The sequence below is a fragment of the Crinia signifera genome, chromosome 1, assembly GCF_055691185.1.
Source record: "Crinia signifera chromosome 1, ASM5569118v1, whole genome shotgun sequence".
NCBI classification, from domain to species: Eukaryota; Metazoa; Chordata; class Amphibia; order Anura; family Myobatrachidae; genus Crinia; species Crinia signifera.
In genome coordinates, this window is record NC_139217.1 from 147,271,752 (window position 1) to 147,293,017 (window position 21,266).

A 21,266-nucleotide genomic window follows, 5' to 3' on the forward strand; every position below is an offset into this window, starting at 1 on the left:
CCGTTTACAAATACCGGATTTTTGGAAACGGTAAATTCACTCTGCACCTTTCAGACCGCACATATTTTTAACCATTTTAAAACAGTTAAAAAATTGCAAAATACCGGCTTATAAATGCGGTCTGAAAGGGGTATTAGAAAATCCCGGATTCAAAGAGTGAAAAAGAAGTTTGATTTGATTTCAGTCAATTTAAATTGAAAATAAAATCGAACACAATATCACATATTAGTAAATGTACCTCCTAGTCTCAGTTCTGAGTTCTCTATTTCAGTCTAATTTCATTTTGTTCTTAAGTTCTACTTGTTTGTTCCTGGCTTCAGGTGCTAAATCTGAATCATGGTCTCATTCTGATGGATTCAAGTTGCTAATTCCAGTCAATTATTGGATCTCATTGAGCCATTCCCTATTGCCAGCGCTGCTATGTTTATCAAAATACTCAAATGAGCAGAACTCTTACTAAAGCATTTAGTTTCAGCTTTCTACCAGCTTCATCAATACCAATCAACAAATAAAGATGGCAGAAAACCTCTGGGGTTCTACTCTCATGGAGAAAAGGAGGCACAGATATAATTCAATGGACATACAGTGGTAGAATTAGTAAAGTGTGGAGGAAATTTACTAAGATACAGTAGTTCTATTTCACATGGGATGTTGCTATGGACAGCCAATCAGAATCTACTTCTTATTTATTAAGCACCTCCTAGAAGATAATAGAGAGTATCTGATTGGTTGCCTATAGCAACATCCCATGTGAATTAGAACTCCCATCTTAGTAAATTTCCCCTAATGAGTGAGGAAGGTGCTTCTTAGAATATTTATACAATGATTGAAGATGAATTCCCTGTCAAAATGATTTTAGAAAATTAGTGAAAGAGAGAGTGAAATACTCTATAAGGTAAAATCTCATTTTAAGAGTATAATTTATGTCCAAGTGATTAACAACGAGTTTCCAAGCACAATATTCATTCTTTTTTTTTTTTTTTTTATAAACTTTATTGTTTTTCCACAATATTCATTCTAATATCATTCCTAAATTCAGTATTTATTAAACAAGAGGGCAAATAATTATCTTTTGTTGTGGGTTCTAAATTATTTTTGTTGAACAAATAATTATTTCACATGGGCAAAAGTAAAATATGAATATATGATGTTGCTTAACAAGTGTAAAAGCTTTAGTGGATTAACTTTCTTGGGCACGAGATACCTCTATCTATTTTTTTGAGAGATAGAACCAGTTAGACAGCTCAGCTATAAGAGTGCTAAGAACATTTTGCCGGGATTATTTATTGCTCCACCAGAAAGGCTTCCTTATACAGTAGTTATACTGTTCTTTATTACACCACCAATCAACTGACATATATTTGGCACTCTGATAAGTATAAACTGTTCTGGGACTTTGTGTTCCTATTGATTTGGGAAAGATTAAGTGGTATCACTGTGATCCACATACTTATATTTGATATTATTGATGTTAGCTTCCACTTTTTTTTTTATTTTATTTTATTTTAAGCTGTTTTTAACTGTATTGAACAGTTTTTTATATGTTAATTGGATTCTGTCTTAGATTAATGTTTAGTACAGGTTGAGTATCCCTTATCCAAAATGCTCGGGACCAGAAGAATTTTGGATAACGGATTATTCCATATTTTGGGATATTTTTATATTTGAATGAGGTATCTTGCGGTATCTTGCATTTCTGTTGTATAAGCAAATCAAAGACATTAAGGGGGTAATTCTGGTTGGTTTGCAAAAGCAATCTCCTTTAATGGACAAAACTTTGTGCACTGCAGGTGGGGCAAATGTAACATGTGCAGAGAGAGTTACATTTGGGTGAGTTATTTTGTTTCTGTGCAGAGTAAATTCTGGCTGCTTTATTCTAATGCTGTGTACACACGGTGAGATTTGACATTAGATTTTAACTATATAGTCAAAATCACATGCAGATCGTATGCAGATCGCACAGATTTTTTTCGTTATGATCCCAATGCGCTCTCCCGTGACAGCGCAAATCGAAACCCAGATAGACAGGGCAGAATTGACTATATAGTGCAATTCTAATGGAGATTGTACGAATTGTATGTAAATAGTACAGAGATAGCAAAGATTGCACAGCACTCAAATATTAAGTTGAATAGCAAGCGAATCTCACTGTGTGTACACACAGGGCCGGCGCCACCACTAGGCAGGACTAGGCATTTGCCACTGGAGGGTGGTACTGAGCCGCCGAGGTACCATAGAGAGGTACCAGAAAGCAGCGAGCGGGGAGCAGGTGAGTCTGTAATCCTCCCTCTCCCCGACCCCCATCCCTCACGTTAATCAACGCTGCCCCCCCCCCCCCCCGCACGCCGCCCGCTCCCTGCTGGGGGGATTTCAGCGCGGCAGTATACCCCCCCCCCGTGCCGCATCGCCGCATCGCCGCATCGCACCCCCCAGTGCCGCATCGCCCACCCCACCCCCGTACAGCATTACGGTCCGCACCCCCCCCCCCCCCCCGCGTAGGCCTTTTACATGGGGCGGGCGGGGGGCTTGCACCGGCCCTGTGTACACAGCATTACACTGCAATTTAGATTTCAGTTTGAATACACCCCACCCAAACTCTCTCTGCACATGTTACATCACCTGCAGTTCACATGATTTTTCCAATTAAAGAAGGAGTTTGCTTTTGCAAACCAACCAGGATCTCCCCCTAAATACACACAAATATATTTTATTTGTGCATGAATCAAGGTTTAAAACATGAAACTATTTGTGTCCAATCTCAGGCACTGAATTGGACTGCCAAGCATAATTTTCTAGCACATATTTAGTGCCAGTTACATATCATGTCCCCAGTAGTACCAGTCACATATCATGTCCCCAGTAGTACCAGTTACATATCATGTCCCCAGTAGTGCCAGTTACATATCATGTCCCCAGTAGTACCAGTTAAATATCATGTCCCCAGTAGTGCCAGTCACATATCATGTCCCCAGTAGTACCAGTTACATATCATGTCCCCAGTAGTGCCAGTTACATATCATGTCCCCAGTAGTACCAGTTACATATCATGTCCCCAGTAGTACCAGTTACATATCATGTCCCCAGTAGTACCAGTTACATATCATGTCCCCAGTAGTGCCAGTTACATATCATGTCCCCAGTAGTGCCAGTTACACATCATGTCCCCAGTAGTACCATTCAGATATCATGTCCCCAGTAGTACCAGTTACATATCATGTCCCCAGTAGTTCCATTCACATATCATGTCCCCAGTAGTACCAGTTACATATCATGTCCCCAGTAGTTCCATTCACATATCATGTCCCCAGTATTACCAGTTACATATCATGTCCCCAGTAGTACCAGTCATATATAATGTCTCCAGTAGTACCAGTTACATATAATGACCCCAGTAGTACCAGTTACATATCATGTCCCCAGTAGTATCAGTTACATATCCTGTCCCCAGTAGTACCAGTTACATATCATGTCCCCAGTAGTGCCAGTTACATATCATGTCCCCAGTAGTGCCAGTTATATATCATGTCCCCAGTAGTACCAGTTACATATCATGTCCCCAGTAGTACCAGTTACATATCATGTCCCCAGTAGTGCCAGTTACATATCATGTCCCCAGTAGTACCATTCACATATCATGTCCCCAGTAGTACCAGTTACATATCATGTACCCACTAGTACCAGTCACATATCATGTCCCCAGTAGTACCAGTTACAGATGGAGCAGCTCTCATCCTGGCAGGGGATGGTGCTGGCGTCGCCAGCCGCCATCCCCCGCCAGCGCCATGGGGGTGGCAAGAAGGGGACGCGCGCGCACGAGAGGCGCGCGCGTCCCCTTCCGACGGCGCTTCCATCCGTTCCCCCGGGTCCCCGCCGGCTTGCCGGCGGTAACCCGGGGTCCCCGCCGCCTGCCTGCACCCCCCCCTAACCCCCCCTAGCCCTGTCCGTCTCCCTGAGGCGGAGACGGACAGGGTTTCCGTTGCGCTGGCGACGGAGACTGAGACGCGCGTGCGCGTGAGACGCACGCGCGTCTCAGTATATTCGCTGGCGAGGCTGCTGGCGGGTCGCCAGAGGGGACGTCCTGGCGACCTGCCAGCAAGGATGAGACCTACTCCATCTGTACATATCATGTCCCCAGTAGTACCAGTCATATATCATGTCCCCAGTAGTACCATTCACATATCATGTCCCCAGTAGTGCCAGTTACATATCATGTCCCCAGTAGTACCATTCACATATCATGTCCCCAGTAGTGCCAGTTACATATCATGTCCCCAGTAGTACCATTCACATATCATGTCCCCAGTATTACCAGTTACATATCATGTCCCCACTAGTACCAGTCATATATCATGTCCCCAGTAGTACCCCCCAGTAATACTGCTTTGTGCATCTTGCTAGGTGCCGAATCAACATGGACTCCAATGTAGGCAATTCAGTGTCTGGGTTTGCAACCAACACTCCCATAAGATGGTATATCTCTGTGAATCTGAATAGTCGCCGCCCATTCTCCAACCAGGAATACCCAATATCATGAGACTGTGCATCCAATTATTTGCAGAAACTACTCCGACTGCTGGCACTTATTGGAGGTTCTGCTCTGCCTACCCCAGGTATGCAAAATCAAATCCCCGATAAGTGTCTTTTATAGCCACAATCACTGCTGTAGAAACACATAGGTCCACTGCTTTTTGTTGGACGTATGTGTTTTTGTGCACTATAGGATAATTTACCACACAGTTAAAATGGGCTATAATTATAATAGTTCAAGAATGTCCATCAGGCAAATATTGTATTCTTGCATATGGTAAACTACTGCGGTAATAGGATACCCCCCTGTATGTCTTTCTCAGTCCTCTTTCATACACAGGTCAGCTGTAGGCAATAGACACTGCATGTAATACACATTGTATATTGTAGTATGCTGTAGCCTGAACCATAATAATGCCTTTTACTTACTAAGTATACAATCTTCCTTCCATGTGGATATAAGAGATTGCCAAACCACTGTACAGATGGAGCAGCCCTCAGCATTGCTAAGCACTCGCCAGATCCCCCTAGCTGGCAAGCACTGGCAGAGAGCGGCAATGTGCGGGCCGGCAGAAGAACAACGTAGTGGCTGTATAGACAGGGAGTAGTTTAAACATGATAGGCTGGGTGTGACAATTGGGTCATGTGACTCGGGGACCCTATTAGATCTGTGGGCTGGCCTGTTAGCTGGGAATATCATATCTGGGAAAGGAGGAGTCAGCCTCTCTTTCCAGAAAATTCTCCCGCCCTCCCTTCCCTTTCTTTCCATGGTTCATTAGAGGGTGTTTTTTCAAACTAAGCGCGTTAGCTGATAGGCGGGAAAGAACGGCTAGTTGATAGATTGTAAGATTTTTCACAAGTTATGTTTGCTGCGTAGTTGGTTTGTTTCGGTGCGCTCGCCTCTCATTGGCTTAGGCCTTCGCTGGATTACCCGACCGGGGACAGCGTCCCCACTCAGATGGGTGGGGTAGTCAATGTGTAGGAGGAGCGGATACCGTCGTTGAGTTAGGCCAATTTACGTATGCTAGTTTGGGGTGGAGTTTGGGTTAAATAGCCGTTCTTTTCTGGGCCACCATTAATTAAAATTAAATAATTAATAAACAAACTACAAAATTAGCTTAAAGATCTATGAATAAATCAGCTAACAGTTTCTGCCAATCCACGTCTCTGAGTCTTTATTTCATTTAGAGTGTTAAGTATTTTGGTAATAAAAGGTGCACATGCAAAGGTCACACATCAGCCATTACAATGTTTAGGGGATGCGCGAGTGGCTCAAATGCTTCCCTACCATTCAGGGCTTATGACAGAATGGGGTGCGCTAGTGTCTTGTGCATGCGCGCCCCATTCTGTCAGACTCTGGCGGCTGGTGGGGGACGGTGCATGGTGATAGAATTATCAGGAGCTGCTCTAACGAGAGCGGCTCCTTCTCCGTACATGCTTTAAATGAGTGCTTTATTTTGTGATTTGGATATAACATTACATTTTCATTTTCACATAGTTTATACTGTACAGCACCTGGCTGCCACATGGAATATTATCCATTTCAGGTTATATCCGATTTCTGCAAATGTTGTACAAGCTAAGCTAGTAACATAAATCCTTTGAAAGAAAAGAGAAGAATAAAATGACAAAAGCCACATGCAACTCCTCCAGTTTTACGAGGTACAATTGTGAGGTGTTCAATGAAACACATTACATTACTGCAGACATACTGAATAAAGAACGTGCTGGCAGAAATGTAATGTATTGTAACCCTGGTATAATATTGGGTCATTTGTATTTTATGTAGGGATTTTGTCTCCACTGCCAACTATTTTTTTTTTCCCTACAGCTTTGTCTTTTAATAATGAAGCCCCATTTCTGGGAGCAATAACCTGTATTGTTGTGCCTGTTGTAAATGTTGCTTTGATCATGCTGTACCTTAAAGATTAGAGTTAGCTGTAGGAATAGGCGAAGTTCTATGGCTCAAAAAGAGAAAAAAGGCATAACTGCAACACTGAAGCTAATTGTAATCCAAATGTAAACTCCAGATAGGCACAAAAGCAAGTAACTACATCATTACAATGGATCCATATTTGTTTCTGCTGTAACAAACTCTGCTAGGTAACTTGAAATCATGCTCTATCCTTGCATAGTGCTTAACTTATATTTGTAATTATTAGTCTGCATTAGGGTAGGAAATTTTTGTGTATTAGTAGGGGGTGTCTTTCCCTATTCACACATATATTTATATAGTAAAATACTTATATTCTATTATATTTATTTATGCCAGGTGATTGACATCTGATCTCCGCAATTAAGCGTTCAGTAGGTGACAACAGTGCAGTATCATCGGTACTTGTTTCCTAGCACGGCCACAATCGCGGGCATCGGGTGTAATTTTTAGTGGTCTGCGACGCGACCGACGCGATGCCCCAGATTTTCCCATTGAAATGCATTGAAAAAAGTAAAAATCGCATCGGTCGCGTCGTATGCGGCTAAAAAAGGCTTAAATGGTCCAGACGCGATGCCCCCGATTTCCCATAGGAAACAATGTTAAATGCCTCAATTTACCCGCGATGCCCCCGATTTCCCATAGGAAACAATGTTAAATGCCTCAATTTCACCAAATAATCATAGGGAACAATGGTAAATGGGCCAGAAACCCCCCAAAACACCCCTGAACAGTGAAATGTCCCCCCCAAAAGTAGTTTACGCCACCCCACGATCAACGCGAACCCGAAGCGTGGCGAGCGCAGCGAGCCCGCGAGGGGCGGCGGTACGCGTCCTCCGACCTTTTCATACCCCCACTATCCACGTCGGCGTGGAGTTGAGAATAGAATAGTGTGGCGAGCGCAGCGAGCAACCGAGCCCGAAGCGTGGCGAGCGCAGCGAGCCCCGCGAGTGGATGCGGATACCTTCACAGGTAAACGCGTCCCTTCACGGGCTTCACAGGTATCCGCTGCGCTCGCCACGCTTCGGGCTCGGTGGCTCGCTGCGCTCGCCACACTATTCTATTCTCAACTCCACACCGACGTGGATAGTGGGGGTATGAAAAGGTCGGAGGACGCGTACCGCTGTGCTCGCCACACTTCGGGTTCGCGTTGATCGTGGGGTGGCGTAAACTACTTTTGGGGGGACATTTCACTGTTCAGGGGTGTTTTTGGGGGTTTCTGGCCCATTTACCATTGTTCCCTATGATGATTTGGGTAAATTGAGCCTTTTAACATTGTTTCCTATGGGAAATCGGGGGCATCGCGGGTAAATTGAGGCATTTAACATTGTTCCCTATGGGAAATCGTCGGTACCATCGCACCTGATTTTTTAGTGCATGCGATGGCCGCGATGCCCCCGATTTTTCCTCACGATGCCCACGATCATGATCGTTGTGGCCGTGCTAGGAAACAAGTACCGTATCATCTGCTCCCAGCACTGGCTCTCATCCCAACAGAGCAATGCCGGTGGTTAGCGGACTAAGTGTATACCTTTTTCCTCATCACACTTCTTCTCCCGCTGATGACGTCACATCTATCTATTCCAGCAGGATGCTCTATGGGCTTTATTCTGGTTAGGTCGGTGAAACGTAGGTACGGTCCGTTTCACCGTACGTTTCCCGTACGCGGACGGTGAGCGAAAGTCCGCCCACAGAACAGCCACATACGGACGGTCACAAACACCGACAATGGGGAGTGGCGTACACTTTAGCGTACGCCACCGTATACAGACGGGTTTCCTCTTAGACACCGTTAACTGGCGTGCAACAGAGTGTACGCCACCATATATGGATGGGTCTCGTCCGTTTTCACACCGACATCTTCCGTATATCTGAGCGTACGTCACAGTGCACGGACGGGTCTCGCCTTTTTTCAATAGAAAACTCAGCGTGTGTCACCGATGGTGGCATACCCTTCACATATATGGCACTGCAAATCTTGCCTTTCAACTATAATTAAGACAATTAATTATTTATTCTAACTGTTATTCAATAATTGTTTTCTATTAACTCAATTGTCTACCTTAATAAACACCCTAATAAAACAACATTTTAACCCTCATTACATGTATATTTATTATGTTCTAATGATGCATTTTAATCACTATCTAAGTGTCCCCACATTGGTTTTACTTTTAAATAAAGTTATGTTTGTGTTACAGTGAAAAAGTTGACACATGTCGACTTCTGTGAATTGAGTGTCCTGTTTTTTAAAGTATACAAAAACACTTACTGAATGGGTGTAGATGGTTATAAAATAACTACCTTGACATATGTAAGCAGGTCTTAGAATGAATCTTACCTAAAATTAAAACAATCTTTACATGTTGAGAAGTGTAGAAAGATAAGCTTCCAATGTGTTCGAGGGCTGTGTGTGGCTTGCAGGTAGTAAAATCATGGTTTTCACTTAATAGGCTGCAGCATTGCTTATTACATTCAGGTGTAGTAATCAGCGTTAATTAGAAGACCCAGGCGTCCGCTCTCATACGGTATCTCTAGGGGTGGTCTGGAGCTATCTTTGGCGCCCGCCTGTTTTTGGCCCAAAATGCGCGGTGCGTTCGCCGATCGAGCGGTTGTAGCACCGTACATTTTTGGTGCACACCCCCGTGTACGCCCATATTTATGCCCAGTTTTCCTCATTATTCCAGCCGCTCCCCTAAAAATGCCACGATGCCGCCCACAATGACCGTGCTCTTGCAGACAGGTTTTTTCACACGGAGAGATCCGTCCGTGAGCGGTGTGAGGTCGCCGCACCTGCGCATTGCGAAAGCTATGCATGCGCAGATTAAACAAAACCCCGATCCGCCCGTTTACGGTCCCATGGTACCGAGCAGAATAAACCCCTATGTGACAGAGACAGACGATTCACCCTACCACCATTACCATCAATGGTGTATTTTTAAACAGTCCAAAACCTTTATATGCTTTATAACAACTAAGGATGGCCATGCGAATGGGGGCGGCTTCCTGCTTTACGGGGGGTGGGCAGCTGATGTCACCGGATGTCAGCTGTCCACCTTGTTCTTGGAGCAGGGCACTGCTAATCTAAGGCACCAAAGAGTGACATAAATTAGAGATCACTTCAGAAATCATTCAATGGTTGGCGATCATCGAATGATTCTGGGCCTGCATGCAAGCCTGCGAATGGATGTTTATGAAAACCATCTGTTCGCAGGCCTGTGGGAACATTGAGCATCCAGCTGGGGGGTGGGCAGCGTTAGATGGCTCACAAAGTAGCAAAATACCACTCCTTTGTGAGTCAACCAGAATCGGGGCCTATATTGTGTTTTATTTTCTTTCCTATCTGCATTCATTTGAACACATTGAGGACCACTTGATCAATATTGGATTGAAGTGAGGATTTTTTGAGACCCATCATATGTGTTTGGACTATTTTACTTACAGCGCCAGTAAGATTGTTCTTTTTGTATTGTATAAACAGTATCCCCTGACACCTTATTATGACCGACAAGATACTGCCCAAGACTCCTTATTATGCCCAATAGTTATGCCCCTGACACCTTAATATGCACCACAAATTAATTCCCCACAGTATGGCTTCCTCCTTATAACTTTAATGCTTTTTGTCAAGGGTTTCATGCTCCGGGCTGCCTCATGTTTGGTGCTCTTAGTAACCTGGGTCACTGCAATACGTCTCCCAGTGTCTCAGCAGTCCCAGCACTTACAGGTACCCACATTCTCGACTGCCATCCCAAATTGGCTACTGCCTCCTCCAGAATCTGGAAAAACTGTTTTCTTTGAGGTGGCCATTTTGGGAGGTACATTTTAAACAGTACTCTATGCGGACAGTCAGACCTCATGAAATATGGTGCCCATTGTGCATAGCCTGCATGGCCCCAGACTTGACCCGGTCCACATGTGCCTCTTGTCTTAGCTGTACCCTTCTCCCATCATATTGTAATTTCTCTCAAGAACAATCCTTCCTAGGTCTGTATTCCCCACTGCTGTGCATTCGGACACCGTATGCATTACAATTATAATAATAACCAAAAAACCTGAGGTTTAGCAAAGTGCGTATTCCCTTAACACAAATAGAAAGCACCACCAAACCAACATCTCCTATCTTTTCCACCATACACAAGATATGTACTGTATAAACTGGATTACAACTCCCTGCATCCACTTTTACCATTGGTAAGCATTGACCACATAAGTGGTCCTCTTTGTGGAAAAAAGATGGGTGGGTGGGTAGGTGGATTTATATTTGCGTAAACTGCCTCTCAAAAAATATTCTATCTAGTATTGAGTATTTTGTCAAAATAGAATGTATTAATGTATTGCAATAACACACGCTGCAGGCAATCAGAAGTGTGTTGCAAGCAAGAAGGGAATGAATGTATAATTAAATTTGATTTAACAAGCGGAACCTTTGTACAGTCTGACAACACTATGGAAATTTTTGTGAAAAAAAATTATAAAATATGTATGTAACTTTCTCTCTTCCCAGATACAATTTGCATATCTTTCTATCATAACCCTTTTGCCCCTTTTTTGCAATATAAGGTACTTTATTAATTTTTTATTACCATTAATAGGCCCAAGCAAATGGTGGAAGTACATTTATGTGCAAATTTCTACTCAACCATGGCAACCTATTAAAAGATGTAAGGTTACATTTTCCCTATTTTCATCTAAATTGTTTCATTAAGGAGATCATGATTGCATACAGTGACATGCAATAAAAAAGATGACTCTGCCAAAATAAGCTTAAAATCTAAGATTTGTGGGAACAACTGAAACTTAAGTTAGCAGAATAACAATTGTAGTGATAGGGGAAAGCGTCTATGGCTATTGCAGTGGCAAATGCAGAGCATTGGAGTAAGCACGGGAGTCTGGGGGAGTGGTAACAGCCCTGAAAATTGGTCTTTTTATACACTGGATACTGTATGGAATAGAGTATTAATATTTAACAGTGCAGATGGTTTGTGGTACAGGTCGAGTATCCCGTATCCGAATATCCGTTATCCGAATTATTCCGAAATACGGACATTCCAGAAAGTGAAAAAAAATTTTTTTTTTGCTAAAAACTCACTGGGGACATCTGTAACAGCACTACTGAGGACATGATATGTAACTGCCACTATATATATGTGCAAGACAATGATTGCTTGGCATTCAAATTCAGTGCTGAGATAGTACACACAATTTGTTTCACGTTTTGAAACCTTGTTTTTTGAACAATTAAAATATATTTGTGTGTATTTTATGTGGTAATAAAATATATTTGTGTGTATATTATGTGTTTATACAGCATACATGCAAGATACTTCAAAATACATCATTGAAATATTAAAATATTCCGAAATACGGAATAATCCGTTATCCAAAATTCTCCTGGTCCCGAGCATTTTGGATAAGGGATACTCAACCTGTATAGGCTGTATCAAACATGTAAATGAGATAAATGGTCAGTAAAAGGTTAAACAGTGTAATAAATAAACATAAATAAAACCAGTACTGCACTTTCTAAGCTCACAATCTCCCAGTTCGTGGTGAGGCCCCTGTTGCTCTCCGGTCCATTAAGGGCTCAGATCCACACATACAGTAAATGTGGTAGAAGAAGATTCTACCATTGGTCATGTGCAGCAGCTGATCTGTCCCATGAATGCATGATGCGGTGGCAGCTCTTTTTATCATATTATATACCAAGGCTATTGTAATAATTTGAGGAACTTGCCAAAAGGCAACCAGACCCCCCCCCCCCTGCAGTTGCCTATACATTGTATAAAGCATTACCCATTACCATCATTAATGCAGCCATTGTCAACTGCCATTTATTTGCTGCTGTTAATCTGGCTATGGGTGACATAATAGGGTTCACTTTTTAGTTGTGTGATTTTTTGGGGCAAAAACCAAGTTTTCCACAAATTGCTCATGTAGTAGCGTGTAATTTGCGGTAAAAATCACACATTGTGGTGTGACTAAAAAATTGCAAATGAAATCACACCTTGAACATTACCAAAAATTGCAAGAAAATAGACCAGGTCCAGGCTGGCAATTTTGACCCCCTGCTCAGTGAGATCTCTGCATGTTCTGTTCAAAAAAGTATGTAAACTAAAAACGGCGTGGTGTCCCCTCCCAAGCATAACCAGCCAGGGCCACCCAGTGTGTTCATGTTTCGGCTGGGGGACTTTTTATAAAAGTGTCCTCCAGCTGTGGCATGACACTTGTCTGTTGGAGCCCAATGCTGGTGCCAAAGTATGGGGGACCCCTAGTCTATTTGTCCTCTGTATTTATGGAACCAGTACTGGTCCAAGATCCCGGTGCTGGTATCTTAAATATTTGAGGACCCCATCACTTTTTCCCCCATATTTGGGCAACCAGGACCAGCTCAATGAGCCCGGTGCTGGTCATGCTCGGGGGGAACCCCACGCCTTTTAAAAAAAAAAGTACAAAAAAATGCACACTTCAGATTTCTGACTAAACATTTGTATATTTTTCAGCTATAAATAGAGGTTCGCAATACTGGGTGCAAATATGGCCGTTCCAAGTCGCTGTAATTAATATTTCTGTATCCCTCCTATGTTCTCCTCACACATATAAAGGCCCATACACATTGAACGAAATGCAGCACTGCCAATATCATTAACAATATCATGTCACTGCAAAAATTACCAACCCAGTGTCACTTACCCCCTGTCTCCCTGATTCCTTCTCTCTCTCTCTCTCTCTCTCTCTCTCATTCTCTTTTTTTGCCAGGAAACCCTCTCTCCCCCTGACCCCAAATGTTTCCTCTCCCCAACACCCTCTTTGTCTCTCACTTTCCTGTCCGCTAATTGTATTGACAACCAATTGGGGGGGGGGGGGTAATCGAGACTTTGCTATCGGGCCCACAGAGTTCTAGTTACACCCTAGGCATTACTGTGAGTGGCATTATGTGTAATGGGCATTACAGTGTGTGGCCTTATGTGTAATGGGCAATACAGTGTACATGTTTTTCACTGTCCCTGTTTCTAGTGTGTGTGTGTGGAGGGTAAATGATTCATTCTGAAGTGCATATACTGTACATAAATAAGTCACCTTCTATTTAGTTTGCATAGATGCCCAATAGGCGTTGATAGACACTCCCAGTAGGCTATAATGGACATGCCCAGTGGGCTATAATGGACATGCCCAGTAGGCTATAATGGACATGCCCAGTGGGCTATAATGGACATGCCCAGTAGGCTATAATGGACATGCCCAGTGAGCAGTGATAGACATGCCCAGTAGGCGGTGATAGACACATCCCTCTAATGGTGCACCCCCTAAGAGAATGGGCTGCGCACACCTATAGTGTTTGGTAACCATGACTACTGTTTCATTCCTTTCTATTCTGGTTTTATCATTTATTTACCTACATGTTGCCTTAAAGTATCCTTGAATCTTTTCAAGCAAATTACACTAAATACACAACTAAAAGAGTATATAAAGATAATGCATGTTTAATACTGTGTAGGTTTGTACATGGTATTTCCCTTTGGAGTAATTTCTAGAACTTGTGGTGGCTGCTGTTGTCATCAAAACAGCCATAGTGGAAACAGAATGGCAGCAACAGTAATTGAAGTTGAACTGTAGCAATATTCTACTTTTAAACAATCCTTTCTTTATTGGTATGTCGATGGCCATGCATCCAATGCACCAATTCATTGCAATTCACAAATACATGTACCTGTACAGTATGAGAGAGAAGTCCCCCTCTCTGAATAGTAGAGATACTAGTGCATATTACCTCTTGCGAATTCTCTAGCAAAGGGGTTCTGAAAATCAGTCCTCAGAACCCCTCACAGTTCACATTTTCCAGGTCATCCGGCAGGTGCACAGGTGCATTCATTACTCATTGACATATTTTAAAAGATCCTCAGGTGGAGCTAATTATTTAACTTGTGATCTGGGGTAGATGTATAATCTGATGTTATGGGGAAGAAGGGGTATCAGCACACTTTGGGGGAAATTTACTAAAGGAAATTTGCAAAAAAATAGGTGTATTTGTATCCAGAAATACACTTATTTTTGACATTTACTATCCCGAAAATACGGCAATTCGTATTTATGTGCTATCAAAACAAATACGAATTGCCGTATTTTCGGGATAGTAAATGTCAAAAATAAGTGTATTTCTGGATACAAATACACTTATTTTTTTACAAATTTCCTTTAGTAAATTTCCCCCTTTATGTGCGCTGATACCGTTTCTCCCCCATGTAAAAAGGAGCTGCTGCTCGGTAAATGACAGGGGCGATATGCACCCCTGTCCATACCGGTATGATAAGCGCCACTATAATACATCTACCCCTTTGTGAGGAGACCTGCAAAACATGCACTATGTGTGGTCCTCAGGACTGAGTTTGAGAACCTGTGCGCTAGAACATCTCAGTTATAGTTGTGAAAAATAAATCTTGAAAGCAGAAGAAATGCAAATATAAAGAACCAGAACCACTATCTGATACCCAAAATTCCTCATCATGTGCTTAAGGGAATGTAACAGGAGGGTCACAGCTTGATAGGTAGGCCCAGGGTTGGTCTCAGACAGAGAGGGAGTTGGGATGTCCTCACCAAGGGCCTTATTCTAGTTGACTCTTTCTGACAAAATCCTTCTTAGATGGACAAAACCATGTGCACTGCAGGTGGGGCTAATGTAAAATGTGCAGAGAGACTTAGATGTGGGTGGGGTTTTACTTCAAAGTAGTAAAGAAGTACAGGTATATGGTTCAATACCACTTTATTCAAACTACACATACTTGCAAATAAAAATGGGAAATGTGGTAAGACAATGGGCAATTACCCAGATGGTGGAGAACTGGGGAAAGCAGCTCTCATCTGCGCATCCTCTCCTGAGACTCACACCTGGCACTCCTCTAGGGCATCTCTACAGGTGGGCATCACCCTCTCACTGGACTCAGTACTGCTGCTCACACTGCAATCTCTCTCTCTCTCTCTCTGTCAGGTGCCTTGCTGGGACTGGCAGCACTCCCCACATGTGCTGTGAGGGGCTCTCACTGAGGCTGCATTCTCCTCATTTTACTCTGCAGAAAAGCACCCACATGTGCTGCTGCTCTATCCATAGAAGGGGTGCAACTCATGACTGCTGTTTCCAAAGCTGGGTACCATGGAAATGACAGCTAGCCATTCCATGGTCCCAGCCAAGATGCATCCTTCTCTTAGCTTTTCCTCCTAACTTGTCCTGAATCTGCTACTTTCTAACTTACACTTCCTGTCTTCCCCCTCTGCAGGAGGCTTGCATGTGATCACTGCCTGATCTCCAAACTTCTCCCAATCAGTGCACAGGAAATAGCCCTAGCTATGCATGATAAAACTAAATAGTATTAACTCTTGCAGTACCAGGGTATTACACACTGATTTCATGTACAGTATGTCAGTGTGGCCTTCTCCCTTCAGGTAAGTATGAGGTGTTCTTCATCCTTATAGGTATTCACACAGGGTTTGTTCTTTTCATATTTTATTTAACAATGGAACAACAACCTAAATCTTTATAACAACTGTATACAATAATAGGGCAGCAAAGCCGATAGTAAATAAGTCACCCATATGTTTTACTCATTCAGAATTCTACGCTAATGAAATAAAGACTCGGACACAAATAACTTGACTCGGAGACAATAAATAATGACTCAGACAACTGTGTAAATTGGAAAATTAAGGTCACAGCCAGAATTAATTTAAACGAATGGCTGGAAATTCAAGGATTAATCAAAAGTGGCCCAAGAAGCATGGCCCTCGGCAATCGCCTATGTATCAATGCAAAAAATGGGCGTGGCCATAGCCACGCCCTGCGTAACCTAACTGAGTAGCTCAATCTTCCCTTAACTGGCAGAGCACTGGTCCCTCCCTAAGATGGTGACCTGGTCCTCCCCTAAGGTAGTGACCGACTCGCCTCTCTCCCAGGGAAAATGCTAGCCAATTTCTGTCACGCTAATCTCTTTCAACCGAGGAGCCATGCTCTCCGCCCTCCATCACTCTTGCAAGGTCCTAAACCTTTGCACTTTTCCTTCGCCCTTCAATTTGCAAGGCCCTCAGCCTTTGCAACTCTTCTCCTTTTCCTCCTCCTGCAAGGTCCTAAACCTTTGCACTTACACAACAAAATTTCTTACTTCGGGTGGGTGGGTGGGAATCCAAAAATGGCAAGAGGGATAATTTACCTCAGCTAACACTTATATAACCTTTCAAACTCCTCCCCCTACTCTGTCACTACTGGCTAACCCACCTGACCTGCAACCAACCAGTACCTAGCACTAAACCACCAATGACAACTGCTCTACTAATTCTTACTACAAAAACAGGGTGCTTATTTCATCTCAAGCTTAGGTAAGCTTTTGATTCTATTAAGTCACCCATATGTTTTACTCATTCAGAATTCTACGCTAATGAAATAAAGACTCGGACACAAATAACTTGACTCGGAGACAATAAATAATGACTCAGACAACTGTGTAAATTGGAAAATTAAGGTCACAGCCAGAATTTATTTAAACGAATGGCTGGAAATTCAAGGATTAATCAAAAGTGGCCCAAGAAGCATGGCCCTCGGCAATCGCCTATGTATCAATGCAAAAAATGGGCGTGGCCATAGCCACGCCCTGCGTAACCTAACTGAGTAGCTCAATCTTCCCTTAACTGGCAGAGCACTGGTCCCTCCCTAAGATGGTGACCTGGTCCTCCCCTAAGGTAGTGACCGACTCGCCTCTCTCCCAGGGAAAATGCTAGCCAATTTCTGTCACGCTAATCTCTTTCAACCGAGGAGCCATGCTCTCCGCCAAAACGAAGGCCGCCACCGCAGGCCAGAGTCCGCCACCCAGCTAGAAATCCTCACATACCCAGCGCTCCCAACAAGGCTGTGACAAATAACTTCATCCCTTCCTTATTAAGATGTACTCCATCTGCCCTATAAAGCTCCTCCTTCTCATATCTGATCCCCGGATGCTTAATCACAAAACCTCCAATGCTCCAGATAAACTTGGACACTGCTGCATTGAGCTTTCTCCTCACCCTATCCAATGCAGCTCCTCCTTGTGTCCCTCTCCATACCCTCCTCGGAATCATCTCCGACCAATACAACCTCACTTCGGGCCATCTCTCCTTTATGCCCTGAAGATCAATCTTAATTGCTATGATCAATTCAACGCCTTTGCACGACCCTAAGTCGTTGCCACCTGCGTGAATGATCAGCACGTCTGGAGCACCCCACTTCTTCTCTGAAATCAATAATAAGTCCCATAATCTGAACCAGCAAAGACCTCTCACTCCAATCCACTTCACCCTACCAGTCCCTTTGGTCCTGTTCTCATGCCTTCCTGCCCAATATATATATGAGTGTCCTACAATCCACACCCTACCCACCACATCAGCCGAACCTAAAATAAAATTATATAAGATAACCGTTAGAAACTTAAATTACTTAACATATCTAAAGCAACTAGCCAAGGTAAGGTAAACTGAGTTGTTTAGGCTACCCAGATGGATGTGAACAACACAAAACCTCAGATTTTAAGAGGAAAAAAGTGAAACGCCATCCAATCCCCCTTCATAAAAGGCAGGCGGCTTATGGCCCTGGGTTACCTAAAAAACAAACTCGCCAGGAGCGCGCTCTCTATAACTTATCCCCTCTTATATACGCCTTAAAAGCTGCCGATTTCCACCTACCCAGCCGCTTTATCGCCTCATCTGAACTGCCCGCTACCGCTGCGCAAGTTGCTGCACCAATTCTAAAAGAATGAGTACCATATTCCTCCTCTGGTATGTCCAAGGCCACCAAACACTTACCAAACACACTAGAAAATTGAAATTTAGTTAATGGCGTACCATCCCTATGCACTAACCATTGAGCCCCCCCCTTTGGCCTAACCAAATTGAATTTGTTTGCCAACTCCACCGGACAGATCCCTTTATTCTCCTCTGCCTTCAACGAAATCCAGCGCCCCCTACCCAGCTGATCCGTTTTTGATCTCTGAATCTTTATCAACGCTAAATCTTTTTTAATCACCACATTCTCTTTCAAAACCCCAGACACCACACACGATTTATTTCTTGCCACTAACTCCCCAATCCTAAATGCCCCAAAAAACGCAAGCACAAATGCCAAACCAAACAGGGCTGATTCATATTCATCCACTGCCACCCCCGAAACTGCCGTGACTAAATCCTGCAGCAAACCCTGATCTATTGGCCTTCTCAAATCTCCTTCCGCCCTCTGCTCCCTGGCCCACCCCTTCAATGCCTTAGACAAAAGGAATGACTTGGTAGGGTCTTTTTGACCCTTCAATTTAGCGAAATAAGCGATTCCCGCCAAAGCCCCAGACATTGCTGCCTTAGATCTACCCTCCTGGTGGCACGCCCAAACGAATTCCAACATGACTTCCTCCTGGCACTTACCCTCACCCCACCTTGCTGTAAAAACCGACCATTCGTTCCAAGCCGCCGAGTAACTTCTCAGCGTACTTGGGGCCAAAGCCTTCAGGGCTAGACTCTCGATGCCGGCTCGATGATCTGCCATAATTGAGAAGGACATGACACACCATCAATATCAGCTGTTGGCACCAGCCTCCTGAACCTATCCCATTGGAACCTTGATAACGCATCCGCTATTTCATTCTTTACCCCCGGGACATGCCTTGCTGAGAAAGTAATATTCTCCTGCAAGCATCGCAGAATGAGATGCCTAAGTAAACGCATTACCCTTGGACAATCCGACCTCTGGTTGTTGACTGAATGAACTACTCCCAAATTGTCACACCAAAAAACAATGTTCTTGTCCGCAATCTGCCTAGCCCATAGCTCAACTGCCACTATTATTGGGAAAAGCTCTAACAGTAACATACTAGCAGTAAATCCTTTCACCCTCCAATCCTCCGGCCACTCTTCCGCGCACCAGTGCCCTTTAAAATAAGCTCCGAAACCTATTGTCCCAGATGCATCCGTGAATAATTGCAGTTCGTCATTTGCCACCGCCTCCTGCCAAATCCTAACTCCATTAAAATCCCTCACAAAACATAGCCAAACTTTCAGATCTTCTTTTAACTCCGTGGAGATCCTAACTTGATGATGAGGCTTCCTAACCCCCGCCGTAGCCCTCTCCAACCTTCTACAAAAAACTCTGCCCATTGGGATCACCCTACAGGCAAAATTTAACAACCCCAGCAATGACTGCAACTGCTTCAAAGTGACCCTTTTCACCTTTAAGAACTCCTCTAACTGCCCCTTCAACCTCGACACCTTTTCCTCTGGAAGCCTGCAAATACCCACTACTGTATCTATCTCAATGCCCAAGTAAGATAGCTTACTAACGGGCCCCTCCGTCTTCTCCTTTGCAATTGGCACCCCCAGCACCCAAAACAAAGCACTGGTTGAAAAAAGTAACTCACTACACACCTCACTATCCGCCGGACCTATTAACAAAAAGTCATCCAGGTAGTGGGTAACCCCTTGCTGCTTACAACCTGCCTTAATACACCACTGCAGAAAGCTGCTAAAACGCTCAAAGAATGACCATGAAACCGAACAACCCATCGGTAAACATCTGTCTATATAAAACTCTCCTCCTAACTTAAAACCCATATATTTGAACGATTCCGGGTGCAAAGGCAAAATCCTAAAAGCTGATTCCACATCTACCTTAGCCAACAAGGCTCCCTTACCGAAACCCTGCACCAACCTTAATGCATGCTCAAACAATTCATAGCTGACGCTACAAACCTCCTGATCCAATGCCTCATTCACTGAGCCCCCCTCTGGATAAGATAAATGCTGAATCAACCTATATTTCCCAGGCTCTCTCTTAGGCACCACCCCCAGCGGAGAAATACAGTTATGGCCTGGTACATCGTGGCTGCGTTGCGCATACAGTGCGCCATGCAAATCGCGCCTGGATCGCGCCTGCTCCTTGCGCTATAGTCCCGTTATAGATCGCGTTATAACGTAACGTAATCTTGTAAATGTAGCCTGCACTTACACTCATTGACCACCAGATGTCACTTTTCCCAAACAGTACAGCGCATGCGTAAAAATCTCTTCTACAAAACAGTGGCCGCCACAACTTTTCACTACGGATTTTGTCCTTACTTTACGGACAGATTGTTTTGTATTTATTCGCAGAAGCAGCTACGTACGGTCATTTATGTAATTGGTACAGAAGCCATGCTAACCTTTGCTATTGCTGGATGACTACTTAAAACATTATTTGAGGACCTACAGTATCATACTTTACACTACGGATTTTGTCCTTACTTTACGGACAGAGTTCTTTTCTTTTATTCGCAGCCGCAGTGACGTACTGGATGGTCATGAACTGTATTTGATTGGTGCAGAAGCCATGCTAACCATCTGCCAGGAGTAAAATCACAGGCAATAGTGGCCTAGCGGGTAGAGGCACGGCTTCACTATCTCAGTATCAGTAGTTCGATCCTCAGTTGATTACATTATATTTTTATTTTTTAAACGTTTTTTTTCGCAAAATAGATTTAGCTTTTCAGGTAAAACTCCTTGCCTTGAGGACCGTGTTTCGGGATTAAATTCGCTAACCATTGCTAACCAGCCACTTTTCACTACGGATTTTGTCCTTACTTTACGGACAGATTGTTTTGTATTTATTCGCAGAAGCAGCTACGTACGGTCATTTATGTAATTGGTACAGAAGACATGCTAACCTTTGCTATTGCTGGATGACTACTTAAAACTTTATTTGAGGACCTACAGTATCATACTTTACACTACGGATTTTGTCCTTACTTTACGGACAGAGTTCTTTTCTTTT

General features: G+C 43.5%; 2 protein-coding genes across 2 annotated transcripts in view; both read left to right on the forward strand.

Moving 5' to 3' along the window:
• LOC146059475 (uncharacterized) overlaps positions 1 to 21,266 on the forward strand; it is a 105,292-nt gene that overhangs the window by 53,131 nt on the left and 30,895 nt on the right. The gene's annotated exons all lie outside the window — the stretch shown is intronic.
• The window catches only part of LOC146061613 (uncharacterized), a 39,455-nt gene that overhangs the window by 10,424 nt on the left and 7,765 nt on the right, over positions 1 to 21,266 (forward strand). The window lies entirely within an intron of this gene.